At 36.4% G+C, this 25,944-nt stretch overlaps 1 protein-coding gene across 2 annotated transcripts in view; it reads right to left on the reverse strand.

Annotated features, from left to right (window-relative positions):
- Positions 1 to 12,650, reverse strand: part of LOC115218933 (oocyte zinc finger protein XlCOF6.1-like) — a 56,008-nt gene extending 43,358 nt beyond the window's left edge. For both annotated transcript variants that reach the window (XR_005001839.1, XM_029788953.2), the window contains exon 1: positions 11,798 to 12,650. The gene's annotated coding sequence lies outside the window, so the exon portion shown is untranslated. The remainder of the gene's footprint in view (positions 1 to 11,797) is intronic.
- Between the last annotated feature and the right edge of the window lie 13,294 nt (positions 12,651 to 25,944).

Raw genomic sequence — 25,944 nt, forward strand, 5'->3', positions numbered from 1 at the left:
TCCCGAGCTCCCCAGACCCCGGTCGAAACCGTCCAACCCGTGCTAGCGCGGAAAACGGACGTTAAACGATGATGATGATGATGATGATGATATGTGTGTGTGTGTGTGTGTGTGTATATGATATATGTATGATATATATATATATATATATTGGTCTATAACCTCTCCTCAAAGAGGAGGAAGAAAAGATCACATGGCTAGTTGTCGAACACACAAACAAAGGAGAAGGGTTAAGCACAAGGGATTGTCTCCCTTAGATTGTTGTCTGGAATACACCTGGTCAGCTTATGGGTCCCAGGATTTCAGCAGGAATCTCCTGGACGTGTAAGCAGGTTCCAAAGACTTCCACCCTGGAATTTAAGATGTTCCCCAGGTTGAGGGAGTTCTTTAATATTCCTATAATATACTTATTTTTAAACTGTACCTACATCTTTAAAAACTGTACCTACACTTTTAAACTACTACGCAACTATATTAATTTATAGCCAGGGAATCATGAAGTGGCATATAATGTGGATTCTTGGAATGATTTCTTAAGTGTCTAAGTTGTGTATATTCATCTGATGGAAATATTTTTTCTCTCATGATGTAATAACTCTATTCATTAAAAAAAAACTTGTTTGAAACAGCTGTAGTGAATGAACCAATATCATTGTAAAGCAAATACCAACATGAGCTATATCTTAACTACAGTGGAAAAGGCTAGCCACTGGATTTGGTTAAAAAGAGACAATGCGTTATGGCTAGAAGAATATTGAACTATATCTGATAACCAGTTGATCTAGCAATTAGGGCTTCATGTCAGTGAGGTGAGGGCCGGTGGTCGAGAGGTAGGCCTCAATACAGTACACATTCTTTCCTGATGGCTCCATACACTTGCTGGCTTCTGGTGTGAAGCTTTTGACTGGTAGCACTTGCATGTGCAAGTCGTTTGCAAAACACACACACATATATATATATATATATATATATAACAATTGCAGTGTGGAAGGTGTTTATAAGCCATTTAAGAAACGCACAAAAGCCGTTCGATTCACTTCAACATTTAAGTTTAATTTGTCAAAATATTTTCGTCGCTAAAATCCACGACCTGTTCACTGACAAAAATCCGTGTCAGCACGGATTTTTGTCAGTGAACAGGTCGTGGATTTTAGCGACGAAAATATTTTGACAAATTAAACTTAAATGTTGAAGTGAATCGAACGGCTTTTGTGCGTTTCTTAAATGGCTTATAAACACCTTCCACGCTGCAATTGTTTTCGTTTCAGCACACGATCTCAGATCAAATTACTTGCTATGCGAGTACATCTCTCTCTCTCTCTCTCTCTATATATATATATACATACACACACACACACAAACATATAGGGTAAAAGGGTAAAGACCCCTTTTGGCTATGAAGGGAGGGCTTGGTGGCATGGAGAGTGGAGGAGGCTGGTATGCATGGGTGACTACTGGTCTTCTATAAACAACCTTGCCTGGACTTGTGACTCAGAGGGTAAATTTCTAGGTACAATCCTATGTTCATTCATATATGACCCATATATATATATATATATATATATATATACATACACACACACATACATGCATACACATGCACACATACAGTATAACAAAACAAATTGGCAATTTATACAATAACTCTACAAATTATATTTTCATAATTCTCGATTTTAATATTTTGCACTCACACACAGCAGCAAGTGAGACTGCACATTTTATTGTAAGAATGGAAAAAACAGATTTGCTTCAAGAGAAAACAACTGGGATTTACGGTAAATACATAAATTACATAACTATCTATCTATCTATATATATATATATATATTTATATATATACAAAATTTAAAGGACTGACCACTAAAAGTGAACAGTCTATATCTAGCATATAGACTGTCCACTTTTAGTGGTCAGTCCTTTAAATTTTGTATGTAAAAAATATTTTTAATCTTCGGGTTTTTTAAAATATGCTAGGCCACTGGTTTTAATTGATTAATATCAATTTCTACCCTTATTTAATTTATATATATATATATAGGGAGAGTTTACGAAAAAAACAAAAGACAAAGACAGGTGGTGTACAAAACAAACAGATGTATTAGTATAACACTCAGGAATAGAAAAAGTCTTTTACATTTCGAGCCTATGCTCTTCTACAGAAAGGGACACAAAAAAACAAGGAGAAACAAGGAGAGAAAAAAATGTGTGTAGTGGCTAACGATCAATCATGGCTATATATATATGTATGTATATATATATAGTTAAATGAATAGAGCAATTATTCATTATTAACAAATTGGTCATCTTCACTTTATACATGTGATTCAATACCCAATAATTTAATTACAAATTTGTACATTAAAATTGCTCTCATGTCACATAAGTGCAAATTTGATGTACAAATTTGTAATTAAATTATTGAGTATTAATTGAAACGGTTGTAAGAAGTGAAGACGACCGATTTGTTAATAATAAATAATTGTTAACTTCTTAATCTCCATTTTCTTTTCTTCTTTTAACTGGATATAAACTATATGCTAAATATATACCTATTGTTTTAAGGGAATTTCATTCTCCAACAATACTAGGTATTGAACCAGTATTTCCTTCATGAGGTTAACATATCTCCTAATTATATATATATATATATATATATATACAGAGAGAGAGAGAGAGAGAGAGAGAGAGAGAGAGAGAGGGAGAGATAGAGAGAGATGATAAGCTTCTTTCAGTTTGTGTCAACCAAATCCACTCACAAGGCTTTGGATAACCTAAAGTTATAGTAAAAGACAATTGCCCAAAGTGCTGTGCAGACAACATGGTTGGCAACAAGCTTTGTAACCACAAAGCCACAGACGCACCTATAGCCATGTCTGCAGAATGTATTGTAGAAATGGTAAAGTTCTGAGCAGAATGTTGTGTAGAATTTATCTCTGTTTCTGTTGGCCACCACTGCCACCATCATGAACACCAGAATCTGGAAGTGTATGGCAATAGACTAGACAGCAGAGAGAATAACATCACACTATAACTCCCATGATTCATATTTGTAGCACAAGTCTCAGATAGGTAGCGGTATGGTATAACTGGAAGAAAATAGATTTGTAGGTCATACTTGGTTTTTGGCCAATTACTTTGCATGCCATAGTTTGGGGTTCCATAATATAATCAACTTGGAAAGAGGTGTCTGTTACGTTGGCCTCAGACACACTACACACAGGCAAAATCTTCAATGATTCTTCTGCAACTCCTTTCTTCTATATATGATAACAATGAAAGATAAAGGAATGGGGAAATATATGTAGGGGAAATTTGCAAGTTATATAAGATATGGGGTAGATATAATAAGAGGTAGTTTATAGGGATGGGCAGATGGTAAACATAGTGGGGTTGGTGTTTTATAATGAAAGGTGGTTGGTAGATACAGGGGGCATTTTAATATTTTATAATGAAGGGTGAATAGTAGTAATGTGTGAGGTTTTTTATTATAGTGAAGGGATTATTTTTGCTGTTTTGAGTAAATAAAAATAAATGTAAATATCTCTTAATTTCTCACAAATTTGTTGTTGTTTAACCTCAGGTCAATCTTGTTCAAGCATGTCTATCATCAAAGACATTCCAGTGATGACCCTTCTGTCTTTTTTAATTCAGATATTGTGTATTGAGAACTACACTATCCAATGACTTTTTGTCTTGTTTTTAGACAGAGTAATTTGAGGTATATTTGGCTAATATTTCTAACATGTTGAGTACTTCATAGAGGCTCCATCTCAGTTAAAGTCTTTTGTTAGAGACTGCAGCTGAAACACTTGGTGATATTTGTACTGATCTCTCCATGTTCTTCAGTTCTTGGATGGTTGACGCAATCCGTAAGCAGCTTTAACACCACCAGCATTTGGTCTTTGAGTGCTTTTAGCAGAATTCACTAAGTTAGAAGCACTTGAACTACATCTCCAGTTTCGCCTGTATTGGAGACCTTGTCAAAAATAAAGGATTACAAGTGCTGCCCTTCCTTCTCTGACACAATTGCATTGTCAAATTGTATCATTTTTGTCAAAAATATTAGTTAACCATTTGAAAGATACTGATAATCTAAGTACCATACTGAACTAGGGTCGATTAAATGGAAGGCAGTCTCCAGAATGACCAGAGTCTAATGACTGGAACCAGTACTAAAGACGACCAGAACTTTTAGTCTGGTGGTGCTCTACTATGCTTGTGACCCTTCCATCACCAAAACAACAGCAAATAATTCTAATTTTGGCACAAGGTTAGTTATTTTAGGGGGAAGGGTTTAGTTGATTATATTGATCCCAGTGCTTGACTGGTACTTATTTTATCAACTCTGAAAGGGTGAAAGACAAAGTTGACCTTGATGGAATTTGAAGTCAGAATGTTAAGCTGGAAGAAATGCCACTAAGGGTTTTGTTTGGCATGTTACCGATTCTGTCAGCTCACCACCTTAACCCTTTAGTGTTCACATTATTCTGCCAAAATTAATCCTTTTTTATTCACATTGTTTTGAACTAATCATGCATTATCTTGTAGCTATGAGATTTTGATGGAGGTAGCTGTTAATTTTTAAAACGATATTGTAGGGTTGGTGTGAGAGACCAGATCTGGCCAGTTTGAACATAGAATAGGCAGAATACTTTTGGCCGGTTTAAATGCTAAACGGTTAAACAACAGCAGATTATAGTGATTTATTACATTGGCACAAGGTGGGGGAGAAAGGTAGTTAATTTGGTTTGTCCTCTGTTTATAGCTGGTACTTATTTTATTGATCCAAGAAGGTTCACTCTGGAGAAATCTAAACTGAAAATGTAGAGGGATAAAACTAAATACTGTAAAGTCTTTGGTTTCCTGTTTGGGGTAATCCAAGATATACTATGTATATGAAAAAAAATAAACAAGATGTTGATGGCTGCAATGCCTTCTATCATAGGACTGCTTAATCCTGTCTCACCTGTGGTTGATCAACAAAAACATGCAATCTCTGATGACAAATAGTTGAGACATTTAGTGAAGAAGGGAGAAACTACCTCTCGCTCCTTCACTAAATGTTTAACTACAGGTCAGTCATGATCTAGCAAACATATGATCAAAGGCGTAGCAGCCATGGCCATTCTCTCTATTTTCTTAATACACAATGTTTCTAGGATCACATTATCCAGTGTGTCTTTTTTAAAGAAAATAGTGAGACTTAAGGGATATTTTGTTGCTCTTTCTAGCAAGCTGAGTGACTGCCTAAAGGTTCTTTTATTGTCGTGGAGTTATATGGTTGTTGTTTAGCTACACATTGGCCCTTGTTGAGTAGACCTATATAACAATGCTGTTCCAGCTGTGACCATCCTGTCTTTTTGTGAGGTACTGTGTAGCCAGGACCACATCGTCTAATTTATCTTGAATTTTGTGACGATTTGAGGGAGATGTGGCTTCTATTTCTAGCACTGCATAGACACACATTGCATTGCTTCTTCATTATCTTTGTTCATAGCTGTTTGGTGGCACACAAGTAGTCAGCTGATCAGAGAAATACAATCCACAAGTAGTCAGCTGATCAGGGAGGTACAATCCACAGATGGATCTCTGTAGTTATACCATGTCTCTAGCTAATGACCATACTGCACATTTTGACATGCAATAATGAATTGTATGACCTGCAATGTCAAGATATATTGAACTCTTTTCACAGTCCACTCTATTTCTCTACTCTATAGATACTTGTAGTGGACATAGAGGAAGTAAGCAAAGATCTTAGTAGGCAGATAGACAGTTGGGAAGTGATTAGTGAAATAAGTAAATAAATACACTAAAGGAGGGACAAATGAGTAGATTTCTTATGCAAAAAGCAAATAAAATAACTGGTTAAGAATCAGTTAACAGTGATCAAGTTGACATGATAAAAATCATCCCAACCAGAACCATTTTAACCTATTTTTTTTATTATGACTCACATCTAAAAACTACGTAGGCCAACGTAATTTTTTTCCACCTCCTAGAATTGTAGACCGAGTTGTAGTTTTTAGTACAGAGATGGCAAACTTATATGAAAAGCAGCAGTGACACACCAATATAACAAAAAAAAAATCTCTCAGTAAATATCATGCTTTAAAATGCTTATCTACAGGTGCAGGCATAGGTGTGTGGTTAAGAAGCTTGCTCTGCAACCACACAGTTTTGAGTTTAGTCTCACAGTACAGCATCTTGGGCAAATGTCTTTTGCTATAGCTTCGGGCAGACCAATGCTCTGAGAGTGAATTTGATAAACAGAAACTGCATAGAAGCCGGTCGTATATATATATGTGTGTGTGTTTGTGCATCATTGTATGTACTCACAACTTGACAACCAGTGTTTGTCGACATCCCTGTGACTATGCAGTTCAACAAAACAGGCAGACGGAATAAGCACCAGTCCGAAAAATAAGTACTGAGACCGACCTGTTCAACTTAAAAACTCCCTGGGCAGTGTCCCAGCATAGTCACAGCCCAATGACTGAAATATGGAATTTACTTGAAACTTATTGTTATTGGAGGGTCACTTACATGTATACATATGTCAAACAATAGGAAAGTTAATGAGAAATTTAGACCTGCCCAGCTAAGATTCGCAACCTAGCAGGTCAAGAGATTAAGAGAATCCCTTATTTCAGTCATGTTTTTCATTTAACTCGAGGTCAGTTCTGATGGAGCCGACATATGATAAAAATATTCCAGCTATGACCATCCATCTATTTTTAGGGTAAGTAGGACTACATTATCTAATGTGTCCTTATTTAAAACGACTGCAGTGCGTGATTTGAGGGAAATCTGGTTGCTATTTCTTACCGGTCGAGAGAAAAAGTAGACGCTTTCTCGTGGCAGTGGTGTAGAGAAGGCAGTCAACTCTGTAATAGACATAATCTTTAAAAAATACAAAAAAATATACGAAAAATTTTCCTAATACACGTTCTCTTGTACCCCTCTGTTTGTTTCTTGCTCTGCGACTCTCTCTTCATCCAATTAACACTATGCACGCATGTTTAAATTCTCTCTCCAGCCACCACTACAGTCGAAGTCGCCACCATCGTCATATCACTTTAGTGACATGGCACGGACACACAGACATCTAAATGCGCTCCAAACATCATCATCACCGTCGTCATCATTATCAACATCATTATCATCATCATCGTCACCTCAACCATCATAAGCACATAATTCACCCATTCAATAGTTATGTAACCAGTCTTCGAGAAAGTCATGAATATCATGACTAAACCGAAAATCAGGTTTTAACTATTATTTATCAAGTAGCAGAAACGTTGGGTTAACGGATTAACAGCTAAAGTACTTTCGTTTTGAGTTCAAATTTCACTGGGGTTGATTTGTCCAGTATCGACACTGATAATAGGTAACGTACCGAGTTCGATTCAAGCGACTGTATATCTCATCCCTTCAAATCCAAACCAACGGGGTGGGCTGGATGCGATCATTCAATGCGTTAGAAATAGAAACCAAATTTCCCTCAAACCATACTCGACCATTTCAAAAAAAGGAAAGAACACATTGGAAATCGTAGTTCTTGATACATAGACACGCATACATACATACATACATGTGTGTGTATTATATATATGCACGCATACATTATGTGCGTGTATACACGCACAAAACAAAGGCAGTGTTGCGAAGCCTGGATCGGAGATGACCCGGGTTTAATCAACAAGTACATGGTGTTGTGTCAATCCGTGTAAAAAAAAAAAATTATTCAAGAGTTATTTGCGTTATTTCTGTTGTCTTCTATTATAATTTCATTCGCATCGAGAATGGGTGTGTACGAATATAAATCGAACCATGAAGGACGAAAAGTAAAACTGACCTTGGTGGGATTTAGGGCCGTAACTAAATACCCTTAAGGTCAGTCTTGTTTAAAAAAATCTATGATCAAATATGTTCCGTCTATGACTATCATGTTTTTTCAAACAGAGTATGTATATCTGGGACTACATTATCCAGAGTGTTCTTCCTGGATAATTTAACAGTAAGCAGGATGTAATTTAAAGGTGATTTTTGCTCTCTCTAATTGATCGAGACCACGTAGAGGCTCGTTAATTTATGGTTGGGTCTTAGTAGTGGCGATGGCAGAAATAGTAGAACGTCCGACTTAGAGCTTTATAGATATTAAACTGAGTTCGAATCCGTGCCAGTGGATGTTGGGGTTTCCATCCTGCCCGAGTCAATTGATTTAGTCTCAAAAAAAAGAAAGGTAAAAGAATAAAGGATATTTATTATCTCGAAGAGGTTAATTAGCCTCTGGTTAGGTGGTTTCAATTTCCACTGAAAGTTATCTCGATTAATTTATTCGTTTATATTCTTGAGGAAACAAACACATGAGGTTCACAGTATACAACTTCCCGCCAGCCAGTGAATAACAGAAAAGAGAATCAAGTCCCGCTCTATTATCTACACGCCCCTACTTCTAACTACAAATAAACCAAAAGGGGCTTTCTACGAGGTCACTCAACTTGCTTAAAATAGCAGCAAAATCTCCTCCATAATCGCACCATACCTTGTTTAAAAAGGACACTCTGGAAACTGTATAAACTATACCTAGAAAAAAATGAGGTTGGTTACGGTGGGAACCGTTTTTGTATAGGCTTGCCTGACCAAGAGCTAAACAACATCACAGGTCAATGAGAGGACATCTACAGTTGTTCGACTTGCTTATCGCAACCAAATCTGCCTCAGGCCACACCTAGAGCCGATACATTGCACAATGAAATCCGAAATATTCTTAAACAGATGGGATGGCCACAGATGGAATGCTTTGAACATAGGTCTACTCGATCAGGTTTGATCTGGGGCCACACAACTGCTCCTAAGTAACGTCACTCGTTTTGGAAATGCATGAACATCACAACACCTCCATATTTCCTTCGCTAATAAATTTGTCTTGTTATCTCAATAATTAATTACTGCAGAAAGACTACCCCCACCCCATACTAACTATTAACCACTCTATTTCTACATCTTTGCCTGCTTTACGAAATGAGTGAATATCATGTCACCTACAAACTTACCCCACGAATCAAACCTTAACCTTGTTTTCTGAAAGCATTTTTGTTTTTCAATTAAAAAGTTACAGTTTTTGTCATTTTTATTTTGCCGGCCATTTTTGAAGCAGAATTTAATTGATAAAAAAAAAGTCAATGCTTATCTTGGTACGTTGTCAGAATAACCACGTATTTATATTAAACGCAAACAGTACCATTGCCTTTTCTATTCTTTTCTGTTTGTGCTAAAAACAAATGTGGAAATAATCATGTTTAATTCGCGACCCGGTATCATCAATTCTTGGCTGAGGCCATTTTATTTCATTCACATCAATAATGTACCTGGGAAAGGCATGAACAGTAAAACATCTCGGTCTTCCTCCTTTACATTTAAATTTGTGACAATGTGATTAATTTCCCTTATTTTTGCATCCCAAATAATGAGCGTGAGTGTATATGAATGTATGTATATAATGATAAAATTATGTATAGAAGGGACAAGAGTGGAATGTAAGTTGTAAGGATTGTAGTAGTGTTTGCGGTTAATGTTATTAATCAACGTCTAAATATAGCTTGGAAGAAATGTTGAATATTAATTCAAAAAGAAGTACGGGGAGAAAAAAAAGGCAAGATTTAAAAAACAAAAACAAGCATTAACAATAATTTGAAGAAAGCAAACTGTCAAACTGTTTCTTCGAAGTGTCACAGCTCACACTACCCTTTCCATCTCACCCTTCCTTATTCTACAACGCAACTCATTCGTGCATGCATTCACTAGATGCACGGTAATTGGGCACCTGTCACATCATACACATCCTCCATTCCGCCACCCCGAGTATATGCTGCGTTTTAGAGTGTATGGATATATATTTATATACATACATATATGTGTGTGTGTATGTATACAGTCTGGCAACGAAGGGACGAGGTAGGATGAATGAAGTTAAACAAAAGAAGGAGCGGATACTGATAGAGAATGGTAAATAGGTAAATAACTCGGTAAGCAGGTAGTTTCGCAGATAAACAGACAAGCGGATAGCTAGCAAGCTAGCTTAGAATACGGGCGAAGGTAGGTAGAGTTGTATAGACAAATAGCTGGATAGATAGTAGCTATCTTGCTAAATAGGAGGCATAGGTAAAACGAGAGAGAGAGAATAATGAAAGATAAAATGTCAAAGAAACAAAAGAGTGGAGAAAGAGGACCAAGCCATAGTCTGACATTGAAATTGTTAGCTAGGTAGATAGAGAAAGAGAGAGAGTGGTGGAAAGAGAATTAGATGAAATGAAAGATTCGGAGAACAGGATGAAGACAATTAATGAAACTGAGAAATGTATAAATAAAAAATGAATGCTAATACACACTAAAAATATAAAGGGAACTAGAGAAAATTAAAGAAATAAAGAGAGAGGCAACGGGAGAGATACAAAGAACTTCTTTCAGCCCCACATACCAGCTTTCCAATGCTGACACAAACGAACATAAACATGTACATCTCTCTCTATATATATGAGTGTGTATACATGTGTGTGTGTGTGGTAGATATAGACATATGTAAAATTGATATATACATATATAAATTCCACAATGGAATGTACACAGTCGTCTTATACAATAGCAATAATTTTATCTCCTACCCTTAATAAAGGACCTGACCCTCATTGTCCGCAATTACCACAGAATATGGGGGGTCAGTTCAAGTTAGCTTACCATTACAATTGGTACCCATACTTCTAGACCGGCTACTATATAAACATGTCTTAAAGACATTCTAATATATAAATGTATCTAAATAATTTTATAAATGTTTAAAAGACACATACATACATGAATTTCTATACTTAAAATGTATACACTTACTGGGTATAGAAACAGAGCTGATTTAGGAAAATGAAGTTTTTTTAAAGAAAAATTGCATTGAAAAAACAAAACAAAACAATCCCGACTAGGACGACTTAATCTTTGCTAAGGAAAATGATGATAATCCTTAAAATAGAAAAAATAATGTCACTGATGTGATCAGTGGTAATGATGATGACTATGATGGTGTTAAGAGAGGTTAAAGAAGGGGCAAATAAAATGAGGGAGAGAGAAAGAAAGAAATGGCAATGAAAACGATGTTACTCTATCGTAAATGTAAGAGAAAAAGAGTGATAGAAGATGAATGAGTAAGAAACGGAGGAAACAAGAAAGAAAGAAAGGAAGAGACAGAGAGAGAGAGAAAGACATACAGGAAGAAGGACAAAGAAAGAGAAAAGGAAAGAGTATGGAATTATAATTGGGGGAATGAGATTAAAAATGAAGATGAGAGATAAATAAAGAAGGAGGATTAATCTAGAGCGGGTGAGGAGAAAGAAAAAGGAAAAGAAGGCAGATGAATTTGAATGGAGCAGAAAGAGGCGAAGGTGGGGAGTGATGAATGACAGTGAGGCAGACTAAAGAAAAAACAGTGAGAAGAGAAATATGCATATATATATATATATATATGTATATATATATGCAGAGAGAGAGAGAGAGAGAGAGGGTAAAGAGAAAAAGAGAGACAGAGAGGAAGAGCAAGAGTGAGGGTGGATAAAGAAAGGAGGGTGTGTAAAGATACAAATATATATGTAAAGAGAGAAAGAGAGAGAGGGGCACAGAGAGAGAGGTGAAAATCGAGTGAAAAAAGAGAGGACAGAACTGAGAGAGAGGAAGGGAGAGAGACAGAGAAAGTGAACAGAAAGAAAGAGTAAGATAGAATGAGAGAGAGTGGGTTGCTTACCTTGCCATTTATTCATGAGCAAGTCCCAGGATCACAGCCAGGTTATTTTGTCATGTTCATGCCAAACCAAAGGATGCTTTTAAAAAGATGTGTTGCTGTGAAACTAGGGGGAGACAATGCTGTGTCCGGATATTTCATCCATTGGCTTCTAGAATTCATTAAAATTGCAAATTACAGCTTTTCATTTCATTTTCTCCGTCAAAAATCCTTAAAACAGTAACGAAAGAATTGTTTTTGTTTTGCTTTCTCGTGGTAAGCGGGTTGATTATATATATATATATTAGAAGCAAACTAGTTAACTAAATAGATTAGAAAACGAAACGAAATTAAAAGAATCAATGAATAAGTAAATGAATAAACGAACGAAAAATCCTGTTAGGCACATAAAGGGTGGCAGCAATGTTTTATGGTGGTGGCAGCGGTAAAGGTAGCTAGCATCGACTGTGATGATAAAAGTGGTGGTGGCGGCGGTGGTGATGGTGGTGGTGGTTGTGGGTCGTCATTGTGGTAGTAGTGGGCTCGATGGCCATGGAAAACCGAGAGGCGGCGTCACCAATGCAGTAGGGTAGAATAAGGGTATCGGGTAGAGTGTAGTTGGAGTGTTGACTGGAAAGATATTGGAAGAAACGGGTATTATCCAGAGAGGGAGAGAGAGAGAAAGAGATAAAGTCATCGAGAGGGGAGAGGAGAAAAGGAAAGAAAGAAAAACAGAAGGCGAAGTGTCTCATCTGTCACTGGATCCAGTCTAACGTAGTTATTCATCACATGTGGCCGAGAATGTTGTTATATACACAATCATACATACATTTTCATATGTACACACTCATGCCTACTTGCCAGTCTTTGTACACAGCCAGTTACTAGCTAGCTAGGTCGCTGTATCTATCTATCTATCTATCTATCTATCTATCTATCTATCTATCTATCTATCTATCTATCTATCTATCTATCTATCTATCTATCTATCCATCCATCCATCCATCCATTCATCCATCCATCTATCTATCAATCTATCTATCTATCTATCTATCTATCTATCTATCTATCTATCTATCTATCTATCTATCTATCTACCTATCTATCTATATAAAGAAAGAGAGAGAGAGCGAATGAAAAAAAAAACGGTAGATCCCAAAAGGGAAGGGACAATAGATAAAAACAAAGAGAAGAATGTATGATAACCCAGATTTTTTACTTTTTGTAAATATTTCCTGTGAGTGAGTGAGTGAGAAACAGAGAGGGAGAAAGAAAGAAAGAAAGAGAGAGATGTGTGTACCCGTAGCTTAGTATGACCCATACAATCTAGTATTGCTATTCCATTTGAGGGTCAGCATAACCTTTCAGCTTCCTACGGGCAACATTAATATATTATTAACATTAATATATTAACATTAATATACACCACACACTAACTAATAACTACAAGGAGTCTTTAAGCACGTTTATATTTTAGTTCAGTTAGATATTGGTCTGGAATTTTTCTGCTTCTGTTCCCAGAGCCAAACATGTAACATCAGTTTTTCTCTGGCTGTTTAAATATAATCCGTATAACTTAGTAGTTTTATAGCCTTAAGCCGACCACTAATTGTGTTATGTTGATGTGCTAGTTCATAGATTTACAAATCCTTAAATGAAGAGAACTTGCCTGAACTTTTCCATGATGTTAATGTTGACATTTGGCCAAAACAAAAATTTGTAACATTTGTACAAAAATCAAGACTATTTCATATCTTCTTTTCTTCACTCAGCTGCAATCGAGACACCGTTCACCAAACCACGCCAAGAATCGTTGTCCTCCATTAATTTTGCTAGATCCTCAGTTTTGCTGCATGTCTCTGAGAATAACATCAACGTAAGTTGAATGTATTTTTAAATGGATAGGTTGTATTCCATCTAATATGATTCTACTCAGAAGGCTGTAATATCATTTGACAGGAACACGGTGTAAAGAAATACATGGAACAAGGTGGTAACTTTAAAATACCTTTAATGTGGCCACACATATTTATACAAGCTGCATGATAAATGAAAATGGTTTGATGCATGGAAGCCATGGTCTTCTCCTGTGCATTGCCTCCTATCTGCTTGCTGGCGTATGGTGTGAGAGAGAGATTAGATCACGTCTTTACTGTCCAATGTCTTGGTGAGAAAGGAGGAAGAGATGAGTCTCTGGACCTTAATGTTGCGTAATGCCCTCTAATTAGGCAGCTGCCACCAGGAGAGGTAACTGCATCTACATGTTGATGTCTTCTATTAAGATGTTGATATCTTCAAAACAAAGCAGCTGATATTCAGCACAACAGCAGTAGCCATCAAAGCTTACCTTGCTTTGAGGAAAAATAGTAGAAATGACTGGAATGTGTCCATAAATCTTTCCTTTAATTTTATACTCTAAATTAAATATATTTTGAGCCACCATGAAAGAAACTTAATTTATGTACCATCAAAACGATCTTGAAGCTCTTTCCAGGTTTTGACTCAATAACTGCAGCTCGTAAGTGCAGTTTCAGTTGACCATCTCTCAAGGTAAACAGGCTAACGTCACCACCACTGCCCCATATCTTAGATGTCTTCGTAAAAACACCACACTTTCCACAGTGTATCCCTTGATTGGCAGACTCATTAGAATGTGGGACAAAATGACTCAGTATTTAGTTATGACTCTTTTCAATCTGATTTTAAATCCTTCTGATGTTAACTTTGTCTTTTGTCCTCCCAGGGTCGATAAAATAAAGTATCAGTCAAGTACTTGGAATGATTTAATATCAGTTTCAAATTTTGGCACAAGGCCAGCAATTTTAGGAGAGAGTGTTTAACCGGTATTCAACCGGTACTTATTTTATCGACACTGAAAGGATGAAAGGCAAAGTCGACTTCGGCAGAATTTGAACTTAGACCGTCAAGACAGATGAAATGCCACTAAGCATTTTGCCAGGCATGCTAACCATTCTGCCAGCTCACCTCCTTCAGGATTGATTTGATATTAGTTTCAAATTTTGGAGGAGGGTGCTAGTCAATTACTTCGATCCTCAGTGTTTAACTGGTACTTAATTTACCAACCCCGAAAGGATGAAAGGTATAGTTGACCTCGGCGGAATTTGAACCCAGAACCTAAAGACGGACGAAATGCTGTTAAGCATTTTGCCTGGCGTGCTAACGATTATACCAGCTTGCCATCTTTAAGATTAATTTAATATTAACATAAAGTCCAAGGCGGTGAACTGGCAAAATCATTAGCATGCTGGGCAAAATGCTTTACGTTCTGAATTCAAATTCCGTTGGGGTCAACTTTGCCTTTCATCCTTTTGGACTTGATAAAATCGACTTATCCCTCCCAAAATTGCTGGCCTTGTGCCAAAATTTGAAATTAATATTAATATAAAGTACCTAGTGGGTTAGAGTGGGTAAATTGATATGGTTGATGTTCTTGAAACTTGCCTTTGTTAGCAGTTTCATGCCATTATGAATATCTTATCTTTTTGTATCTTTAAGGCAGCAAACTGGCAGAGTTGTTAAATTGTCGGTGGAAATGCCTTGCTGTATTTGATGTGGCTCTCTACGCTGTAAGTGCAAATTCTGCTGACGTTAACTTTGTCTTTTTTCCTTTTGGGGTCGAACAATAATTATCAGTCCGAGATGGTGGCTTGACAGAATTTATAGAGTTTAGGGTTACGGTTCGTTGCAGTATCTATTCTTACTTATTGTGTTATGAGATGTATTCTGATTGTTATTATTTGAATTCTATCTGTTTTATGGGACTGTTACAACATGGACAGTAGTGCCATTACTAATAACAAAGAGAGGCTGTGGTTTTAATCTCATAAAAACTACTATGCTTCTCATTGCCTTAAGACCAATGGCTGAAACCCTTTAAAAATTGCTCTGTGAACTTATATGTTTCCCATTGCAGCAAGAACTATTTCAACACCATTTTAACACATCACATGAGTACCAAAAAAGCTCTTTTATGTTTTTCCCCCACGTCAGTCAAACATCACAACTGCTGCACTCAAAACAACTACTGATTCTCTTTAATGATGATGGTAAATTAGCAATTCAAACTTTTGGAATACTTACAAAAATTCCAGTTTGTGTGCGCACACGCGAGTGCATGTGGGCATGTGTGTGTACATGTATGTATGGGTGGGTGGACGTGGGTGTGTGTCTACATACATACATATATACATATGTAGTTTTAACACTACTTGTTACAAGCAAAGCAAACTATGAACATAGAAAACTCAATGTTAACCATTGGAATAATTAACATGTTTTAGTGAATTAAAATAGCCATCTGTGTATCATACTTAATATATTTATCCTGTCGATTGGCCAGTTACTGCGATAACATCTCTTGTAGATATGCTCTGTTAAAATCAATAAATATCAGAGGGAGATGAGAATCCCAGATGCACTTTGTTCCTTTTTGTACCTTTCCCATGAGGCACACTCGCAGCCAGTCACATGTTTGAATGAGAATTCATCGCCTCTGATATAGGAAAAATAAGAAAATCATTGAAGTTGTATGTTGTTGTCTGCAGATCCTTGTTGAAGGATGTTGACAGTGTTGGAAGATCTTCAATCTGCAATGTAAATGTTGTCTCAGCTTCCACTGTATACTTATCTTTGTGTCAATCAAGAGAAAATAAGAGAAACCAAGGAAGTAGGAAGGGTTGTTTGTGTGGAGACGTATAGTATCTTTTATAAATAATAAAGTATTTTAGACCTAGATTTATAGCTTATAAATATTTTTTTTTTATAGTGGTTGGACAGTATACTGAATACATTATGATGTGATTTAACTTTCTTACAGTAGCATTTAATTGTTTTTGAGTGTATTTTTATATGTAGATTTTATTTAAACAATCAATTGGATATAGATTATCCTTCCTGTAAGATGTTTAAATGTATGAAAATTAACTTAATTCAAAATTTGGAAATCTAAAAACTTAAATTTAAAATTTAAAAAGGTTTACACTGGTGGATATTTGAATGCTAGTATTTAGCATGAATTTTGTTAAATATAAACTGCTTGAGAATTTAAACATTTGAAAAATTTGAATAATTTTCTAATTGGTACATTATGTCATATTCTCATGTGTTTTCATGATCTTGTGGTAATTTGTAGGAAAATTTAAAAGTGGTTGAAAGAGTGGAATAAAAGCAATGGCAAAGGAAAAATTAATACATAAGTGGAAAATAAAACAAAATGTCTTATCTGTAGGGGCAAACGATATGTGTAAAGGGTTTTAAAGTTTTGCATATTTTTTTGAATTCATGTAGAGATTCTTTCTAAGCGTTTATTTATGAGTGGTTTCATGGTGATTGAAATTTTATGAAGTTCAGCTGTGCACAGATTACATAGTTTCCTAGTTTCATTACAAGACTTTTTTCACAAAATAATTTTCCATTTCAGTTTGAATTAGATATTCTTGTTTTTCATTTGTCATATAAATTATGAAAGGGTGGTAACTTTATTACACTTTGTATTTCTACAAGTATGTACTTTGAGACTGTGTCAAGAATTGAAGAGGTTACTTCTGAGACTAATGTAAATATTTACAAAATTTTTGTTTGTAACTTCACTTTGTGATTTTCGAGGCACCTTGACTCCAATAGACAGTTGCTAGTAATCTTGCTCTGGTAGTTCTGGTTATTTAAGTTTTTTTTTTCATTGAATTTGCATAAGTTGGAAGAGGAATATATGTGTACAGAGTCAAGAGTAGCTCGAGTATGGTAAACTTACTGTGTTTATATTAAAGAGGTTATTACATATTTGTAGTGGAGTGAAAAGCTTAATCACAAGCTTTAAACAAAAGCCTAATTATAAGTGGTGGTATACAATATTAGACAAAGGTCTAAAACCTTATTGTCTCAGGTTTCTTGTATTTACTATAGTTACGAAGGTGGGCTGGAAGGTTCATTGGTTGACAATGAAAGAATGATACTAGATCTGTGAAACCTTGCATGGATTAATTTCAACTCTCCGTATTAATAACTGTATAGTTTCTTTCCTGGTTAACTGACATCTGAGAGTTCAAAGAAGACTTCAAAAGTAACTGTCAGTAACTTCTCTTGAAAATGGACAAAATTTGGCATCATTGTGTTACCAAGTATTTGCAGAAAAAGAGTTTAGCCCCCAAGGACATTCATGCTAACATGATTACTCCATTAGGGGGATGATGCTTCAGCTTTACCAACAGTGCAAAAGTAGGCAGCTGAATTTAGAAGGGGAAGGGAGAGTCTTGAAGATGATCCGATGTCTGGAGGTCCTGCAACTTCCACCATCGAGGAAAACATTGATCGTGTTCACCACATGGTAATGGACGACAGGCGATTGACTATAAATCAAATAGCTAATGCTGTTAGCATATCCTGTGAGAGAGTTGTGAATATTCTGCTCAATGAACTTGGCATGACGAAGGCTCCTGCTCGGTGGATGCCACGTCTTCTGACACTTGATCAAAAGCGCACCAGGCTGATCACCTCACGGGAAACTCTGGCATTGTTTGAAGCAGCTCCGGTCGGTTTCCTTGAATGTTTTCTAACCCAAGATGAGTATCAGCCTCATCACTTTGAGCCCAAGACAAAGAGACAATCCAGGTAGTGGAAACATCCCTCTTCACCTACTCCAAAGTAGGTCAAGGTTTATTTTCATTTGCAGGGAAGGTGATGGCCTTAGGTTTTGGGGATGCAAAAGGCATTGTGTTTATTGACTATCTTCAAAAGGGCCACACCATCAATGAAGAGTACTATGCCAATTTGCTGAGGCAGTTACGAAAGGCTATCAAGACCAAATGTCTAGGAAAACTGGCAAAAGGGGTCTTATTTTATTAAAACAATACTTCAGCATACAAATCCTTGGTTTCAATGGGTGCTGTGCAAGAATATGGCTTTAAACTAGTTGATCAGCCTCCCTATTCTCCTGATTTCGTCCCATCTGACTATTTTATGTTTCCCCCAACATGAAAATATTCTTGGTTGATATTGCAATGATGATGGTGTCATATCTACGGTTGATGACATTTTTTGATCAACAGAATGAAAGCTTGTTTTAGTTATTTGACTGCAACCATGCTGGAGCACTGCCTTGAAGGGTTTTTAGTTGAACAAATTGACTCCATGACTTTTTTTTAAGCCTGGTACTTATTCTATCAGTCACTTTTTGCTGAATGGCTAAGCTACGGGGTCTCTTATTTGATTTATTTTCGGGTTTATAAACCTTTGATTCACACCTTTAACAACTTCCTTAAATTCGCCAAATGATGATGTACAATCTATGATAATTATTCAATGGGCATGATGCCTAAAGGATAAATGCAAGTTATCTAATTTATTTTATTATATTATTTTTTATTTTTAGCATTATGTTTTCTCTTTATCAATTATCCACTTTTACAAGAGCTTTTTCCACCTTTCCATCTTAATATTGTTACAGGTTTTTTCATTCTATTAACTTTTCAGTTTTTTGTAATACACCTCACTCCTAATCGGAAATAATTGTAAATAACCCAATATTAAAGATTTAAGCTGACCATGGGAGTAAGTGGCCAATATCAAATTTCACTGCCCTATCTAATAGCATCTAATTTAGGAGACAACATAAGTGTGACAGTCTTCACTTACATACACTAAGGCCACTAATGTTTTTTAAGCTATCGCATATCCTTTTCTGTCTTCATTCTTCTATCTCATACGACCCCTCCTCCATTCCATATCTTCCTTTCCTCTTCATTTTTTTCTTTCTTTCTTTCTTTTTCAGTTCATCACTTCTTTCCCCCTTTTTTCTTTACCTGTCTTCAACTCACCTTATTCTTATTACCACTTTTCGCTCCCTTTTCCATGCTTATATCGTTCGTTCATTGTTGTTCTGCCTTGTTTTTCATCAGAATACTCCGACTCTGATGAGGATAGCATTAGTTCTTTAAGGTCGTTCAATTTTTCTCAACCGATCAATGGACTGATTGAATAAACCGACCAATGAACGAACCTGTAATGATTATTGGAAACAGTTGTAAGTAGAATTTACTGCAATAAAGGAATATGTAATGACCATTATCTATGCCTTGTCTTACACACACACACACACATGATGGCTGCAACTCGATTTCAAGTCATGCAATCACTTGACTGTTTTCTTAAACATGAGCAGCACAGATATGACTGTTCAGTCCTGCTAAGGACTTACACACCTTTGCAAAGATGTAACAATGATGGGCACTTTTGTTGCAGGTATTACAATACTGTTTTAATAAACATTCATACAACATTTCAGTTCATCTCCTAATGTATAAGTCATAGTCAACAACTTACCTGTACGTGGGGCTTCTCTAATGACTTCAAAGGCCTACCTTACTTAGACAAACACAACCACACTCATAATATATTAAACTAGGCTGTGCACCGACATCCTCAGGCAAATTAACATGAAGACCTATATTAAATTGTATCAAGCTTTTTATGCTCAATAAGATATCGTTCGAATTTCCCCCTCCTATCATGTAATACTTTCTTCCACAATCAACGATCTAGAGCAAGATTTTCCCTTCAATTTTCCAAGTTTCTGACCTTCTCCAGTGTATCATTGATGCAGTCCTTATACCTTATTTTTGGTTTGTGTGCTGGTCGTTTACTCTGGACTAACTCACCATGCAGAAATTGCTTAGGTATCTGATTGCTTTCCATCCTGACATGATCATTCCATCGTAATTGGTGTTGAAGTATACTAGTAGAATGACTATGTTCGAGGACATCAGCGCCACTCAGATATATTTGCCATCAGATACGTAATTTTGCAGACAATCTATTTTAGCAAAAGATAAAATGCTAGTTTTTCAATTTTAGAGGAACACATGGCTGGAGTGTAGATACTCACTGGGGTAACAAATCTGTTGTTTGATAATGACATCTTCATTGACATTCTTTATCGAAAATCCTATACCATCTTTCATTTTGCATCCTTCTGTTTTCCCACTCCAATTAAACGTTTAACCACCAGACTGTGGCCCTCTTCAGAGAGACTAGTTGCAGGCATGGCCATGATATCCATGTTATATCTCTGTAGCTCCTTTGCTACAAGCGCTAATTTTCTTTCGGGTCATGTTCTAGAGGTTTTGTAATCTAAAAAGGTGTAATCATTCCAGATATCAATATTCAAAGTCTTGAAGTTTCTCACAGTAGCAAGACGAGAACGGGCCCGGGCTACAATGCCCTGGGACATTTGCCAAGCCAGACCATTTCACTATCTGTTCCCTTATTATTGTTAGTCTATAACTTATAATTTTTCATCAAGTGTTTTGTGTTTTACAATTATAGTCAGCCAAAGTATACCACACATTGAAAATGTTAATAAAATTAAAAAATAAATAAATAAGAAGGGTAAGGTCGACCTCTGCGGAATTTGAATTCTGAATATAGCTGGTGGCACGTGAAAAAACATTCAAACGAGGTCGTTACCAGTGCCACTGGACTGGCTCCTGTGCAGGTGACATGTAAAAAACACCATTTAGCGTGGCCATTGCCAGTACCGCCTGAGTGGCCCTCATGCCGGTGGCATGTAAAAGCACCCACTACACTCTCAGAGTGGTTGGCGTTAGGAAGGACATCCAGCTGTATAAACTCTGCCAGATCAGATTGGAGCCTGGTGCAGCCATCTGGTTTGTCAGTCCTCGGTCAAATTGTCCAACCCATGCTAGCATGGAAAGCGGATGTTAAACGATGATGAAACTGGCTCTCTGTCAGTTACAATGATGAGGATTCCAGTTGATTTGATCAGCGGAACAGCCTGTCAGTTAAATCAACATGTAAGTGGCTGAGCATTCCACAAACACGCGTGCTCTTGACATTGTTTTCAGAGAGATTCAGCATGACTCAGAATGTGACAAGGCCGGCTCTTTGAATTATGGGTACAACTCATTTTTGCCAGCTGAATGGACTGAAGAGCAACGTGAAATAAAGTCTCTTGCTCAAGAACACAATGTGCTGCCAGGAACCGAACTCATGGCCGAACACCCCTGACCACTAAGCCACGCGTCTTCACTAGAGATGGTCATAAAGTTGTTAAAAGTCAAACCATGCATGTGCTTGGAGCTTTTTGTTAAAGTGAAGAAAGGATTTGCACAAGGCCTGTCTTGCTCTCTGAACAATGCATGCATTTGTTGAAAAAAAAATTAGTCTACATAGCTGGATGCAAACGTAATCGCGGGTGTTATATCAGTGTTTTCTTGCTTCTAGTGAGATGTCTAAACAAAGACTAGGAGGCCTCTTACTCCCAGCTGTTGGATGGCCGTTGACTCTACTGAGTTTATTCAACCTTTGATAAGTTTTGATTATTGTCCTGCAGAGTGTCCAACAGCAAAACAAAAAACAAAATAAAAAAACTCACCCTCCTTATAAAGCAGGCTTGGTAAGGTTGTAGGGTTAGTCACTGATGACCCATCCAAGCGACAGGTTGAACTGGATTACTTGTTACCAGTGGCACTAAGAATTATCTGATATATATATATATATATTATCATCATCGTTTAACGTCCGTTCTCCATGCTAGCATGGGTTGGACGGTTCGACTGGGGATCTGAGAAGCCAGAAGGCTGCATCAGGCTCCAGTCTTATCTGGCAATGTTTCTACAGCTGGATGCCCTTCCTAATGCCAACCACTCCGTGAGTGTAGTGGGTGCTTTTTACGTGCCACCCGCACAGGTGGCAATGGCCATGGTCCGATTGGTGCATTTTACGTGCCACCGGCACGGAAGCCAGTCGAGGTGGCACTGGCTTCGGCCACGATTTGGATGGTGCTTTTTACGTACCATCTGAAATATATATTTTTTTTATTTATATATAAAAAAAAAATATATAAAAAAAAATATATATATATATATATATGATACATACATACATACATACATACATAAACATACATACTTACATACATACATACATACACACATACATATACTTATATATATAATTGTTAAAGAGGACAAACGTTAAGGCAAGGCAAACATCTCAAGTCATATACATTATTATTGGAAGAAAAAATTCAAAGTATTACAGCTGTTTCTGGGATATCCCAAAGTATGGGATATTCTATCAACGGAGACAAATAGGGAAAATGAGAAGGATATAGATTAATGAAATGACAACATAGAGGACAGAAGTAAAGGAATAAGGAGATGAAGAAAGAGAAGAAAGTGAACTTTTATGCTTCTTTTTTCTTCTCTTTATTCATCTCCTTATTCCTTTACTCCTGTCCTCTATGTAGTCAATTCATTAATTTATACCCTTTGCATTTTTCCTATTTGTCTCTGATGACGAAATATAACATACTCTGGGATATCCCAGAAACAGCTGTAAGACTGAAATTTTTCCAATAATAATAATGTATATGACTTAAGATGTTTGCCTTGCCTTAACGTTTGCTGTTCTCTTTAACAATTTTATATCCGCTATATCAAAAATCTGCAATGGCTCCATAACTACCATCTCGGCTATAACCTTGGGGTCCTGGTAATCCATTACAGCACTTACCTAGCGTACCTAATTGTTTAGATCACCTGTGAACTTGAACTAAACCCCTATACTTTGTATACTTATATATGTATATATGTATGTATGTATATATGTATGTAGGTATATATGTATGTATGTATGTACATATACCCCGCTGACAGTCAAGCTACTATGCACTAAAGCTAACTGCACTAAACTTTTAGGCATAAGGAAACAATACATTTAAAATAATGGAATAATGAATATGGGAAAATATGCATACTCTTTTACTCTTTTACCAGTTTCAATCATTTGACTTCGGCCATGCTAGAGCACCACCTTTAGTCGAGCAAATCGACCCCAGTACTTATTCTTTGTAAGCCTAGTACTTATTTTATCTGTCTCTTTTGCCGAACCTCTAAGTTACGGGGACATAAACACACCAGCATTGGTTGTCAAGCAATGTTGGGGGGGGGGACAAACACAGACACACAAACACACACATATATACAACGGGTTTCTTTCAGTTTCCGTCTACCAAATCCATTCACAAGGCTTTGGTCGGCCTGAGGCTATAGAAGAAGACACTTGCCCAAGGTGCCACACAGTGGGACTGAACTCCGAACCATGTGGTTGGTAAGCAAGCTACTTACCACACAGCCACTCCTGTGCCTATGTATGAGTATATAAATATTATATCTTTTATATATCTTTTACTTGTTTCAGTCATTACATTGTGGTCATTCTAGGGCCCTGCATTGAATGTTTTAATCAAACAAATTGACCCCAGTACATATTCATTAAGTCTTACACTATCACTTTGCTGAACCGCTAAGTTGGGGGAAAGGTGAGAAACAAATACAAATGAGAAGACACACTCATGCATATCCTTGCTAATATGAAGGAACAATAATAAAAGTATCCTATTAAACTTGTTTTTAAAAGAATATGCTACTACATTTGACTTCAGTTGGAAGATCCTCGAAGAATGTGGAGCATGTGCAAATAGTAAAAATCCTGTGGATTATGCTCAGGTGGAAAGATCCTTGTACTCAAGAGCTTCAACAAATATGTAGACTATCTGAATATCCGATAATTTCACAAAGTATCACCAGTACTAGCATAGCTAGAGTGTGTGCCACCCAGGGCAGCTCTTCCTTTTGCCGCCCCAGACCCCACAAAAAACACATATTGCCTACAGCAGAGTCAAAAGTGCCGCCTGGAGCGGACTGCCCCTACCGCTCCCCACCAGCTATGCTAGTGGTCACCACTTTATTAAACATTTATAGGAATTCTGGCAGATTAAACCACCAGATGATTGAATGGATGAATATGATTATATACACAGAGAAACCATATAATCAAACTCCTAATGTCTTTCTCTGGTTTAAGCTTACTATGAAATTTTATCTATCTCTATAGTCTCTTCCATTTATACCATCAACGGCTGCTAACTCATTAAACCATACAAGAATGCATTAATTATAACTTCATCCAATGAACTTTTCCATAATCATTACTCTACAGTGGTTTATTTAAAATCTACCCAATGTATTTAAAAAGTACTTCATCTTTATCATTTTGTACCAACTTATTTTTAGCAATCAATATTATGCATTGATTTATACCATATTGATTTATTGATATTTATTCAGTACTATCATGCAATATCAGAAATTCTGAACATCATTGAAAATAATATTTCAAGCAAGTCACTCATATTCTCATGAAGTAGTCATGTTTTATTGTATGATGATTATTCAATATTCCATCTTATAAAACATTGTATAATGATTTTTAGTCACTAAAAGACTATCTCATTATATGTGTGTGTGTGTGTGTGTTTGTGTTTGTGTGTGTGTAATACATTAAAAATTTTTATGTTAATACTCTTATATACAAAGTGAAAAGTTTTGTTGCCATCTTTGTCCACCCCGTTACTTGTGTTTTTGGTTTACCCTATCAGTTGATGACTGTTTGACCCTGTTTCAATTTCAGTTGCATTATATAATTTGTACCTACCCATGGGTATAAAAAAAAAAGAGGGAGAACACTTGGAATTTTTTAATTACACTGATAACTATGCCTCTCCTGGCATATGTTTCCCAAATCAAAATCCCAACAAACTCAGTTACCTAGATCAAAAATATATTTAAGAAGATTAATAAAGTTTGTCGATTAGTTATTATTAGTTGCGTTCATGCAATCTCTTGCAAGAAGCAAATCAGTTCTATGAATGTTTCCCCAGCGCAGCACAGAAAGAGAGCTTGCAAGTTACAGTTATTATACTAACAATACAAATCCTTTTTGAATATTCACTTTGGTGGACTTTCATGGGGCCTTCATGAAGTGGCTGAAGCACTGCAACAGGTGAATTGAAGTCAATGGATCCTTCTTTGAAGGAGACAGGAGTTTTGTACTTCTTTGAAATTAACAAATGTCTCTTCTGAAAAAATCTCAACATTTCTGGAAAGCACCTTGTATGTGTTAGTCAAAATGAATACAAGCTGCTTTTGAATGCAATTTTAAAACTACTTTTACCTGGCAAATTGAATGCTAGACATTATGGTTGATGTCATGTGGATTTCTTTCATTTTAATGTTTAATGTCTTTTTTTTACTACAAAAATTGTTGATGTCTCAGTAGTATCATCACAATGG

The sequence above is a fragment of the Octopus sinensis genome, linkage group LG14, assembly GCF_006345805.1.
Source record: "Octopus sinensis linkage group LG14, ASM634580v1, whole genome shotgun sequence".
Classification (NCBI taxonomy): Eukaryota; Metazoa; Mollusca; class Cephalopoda; order Octopoda; family Octopodidae; genus Octopus; species Octopus sinensis.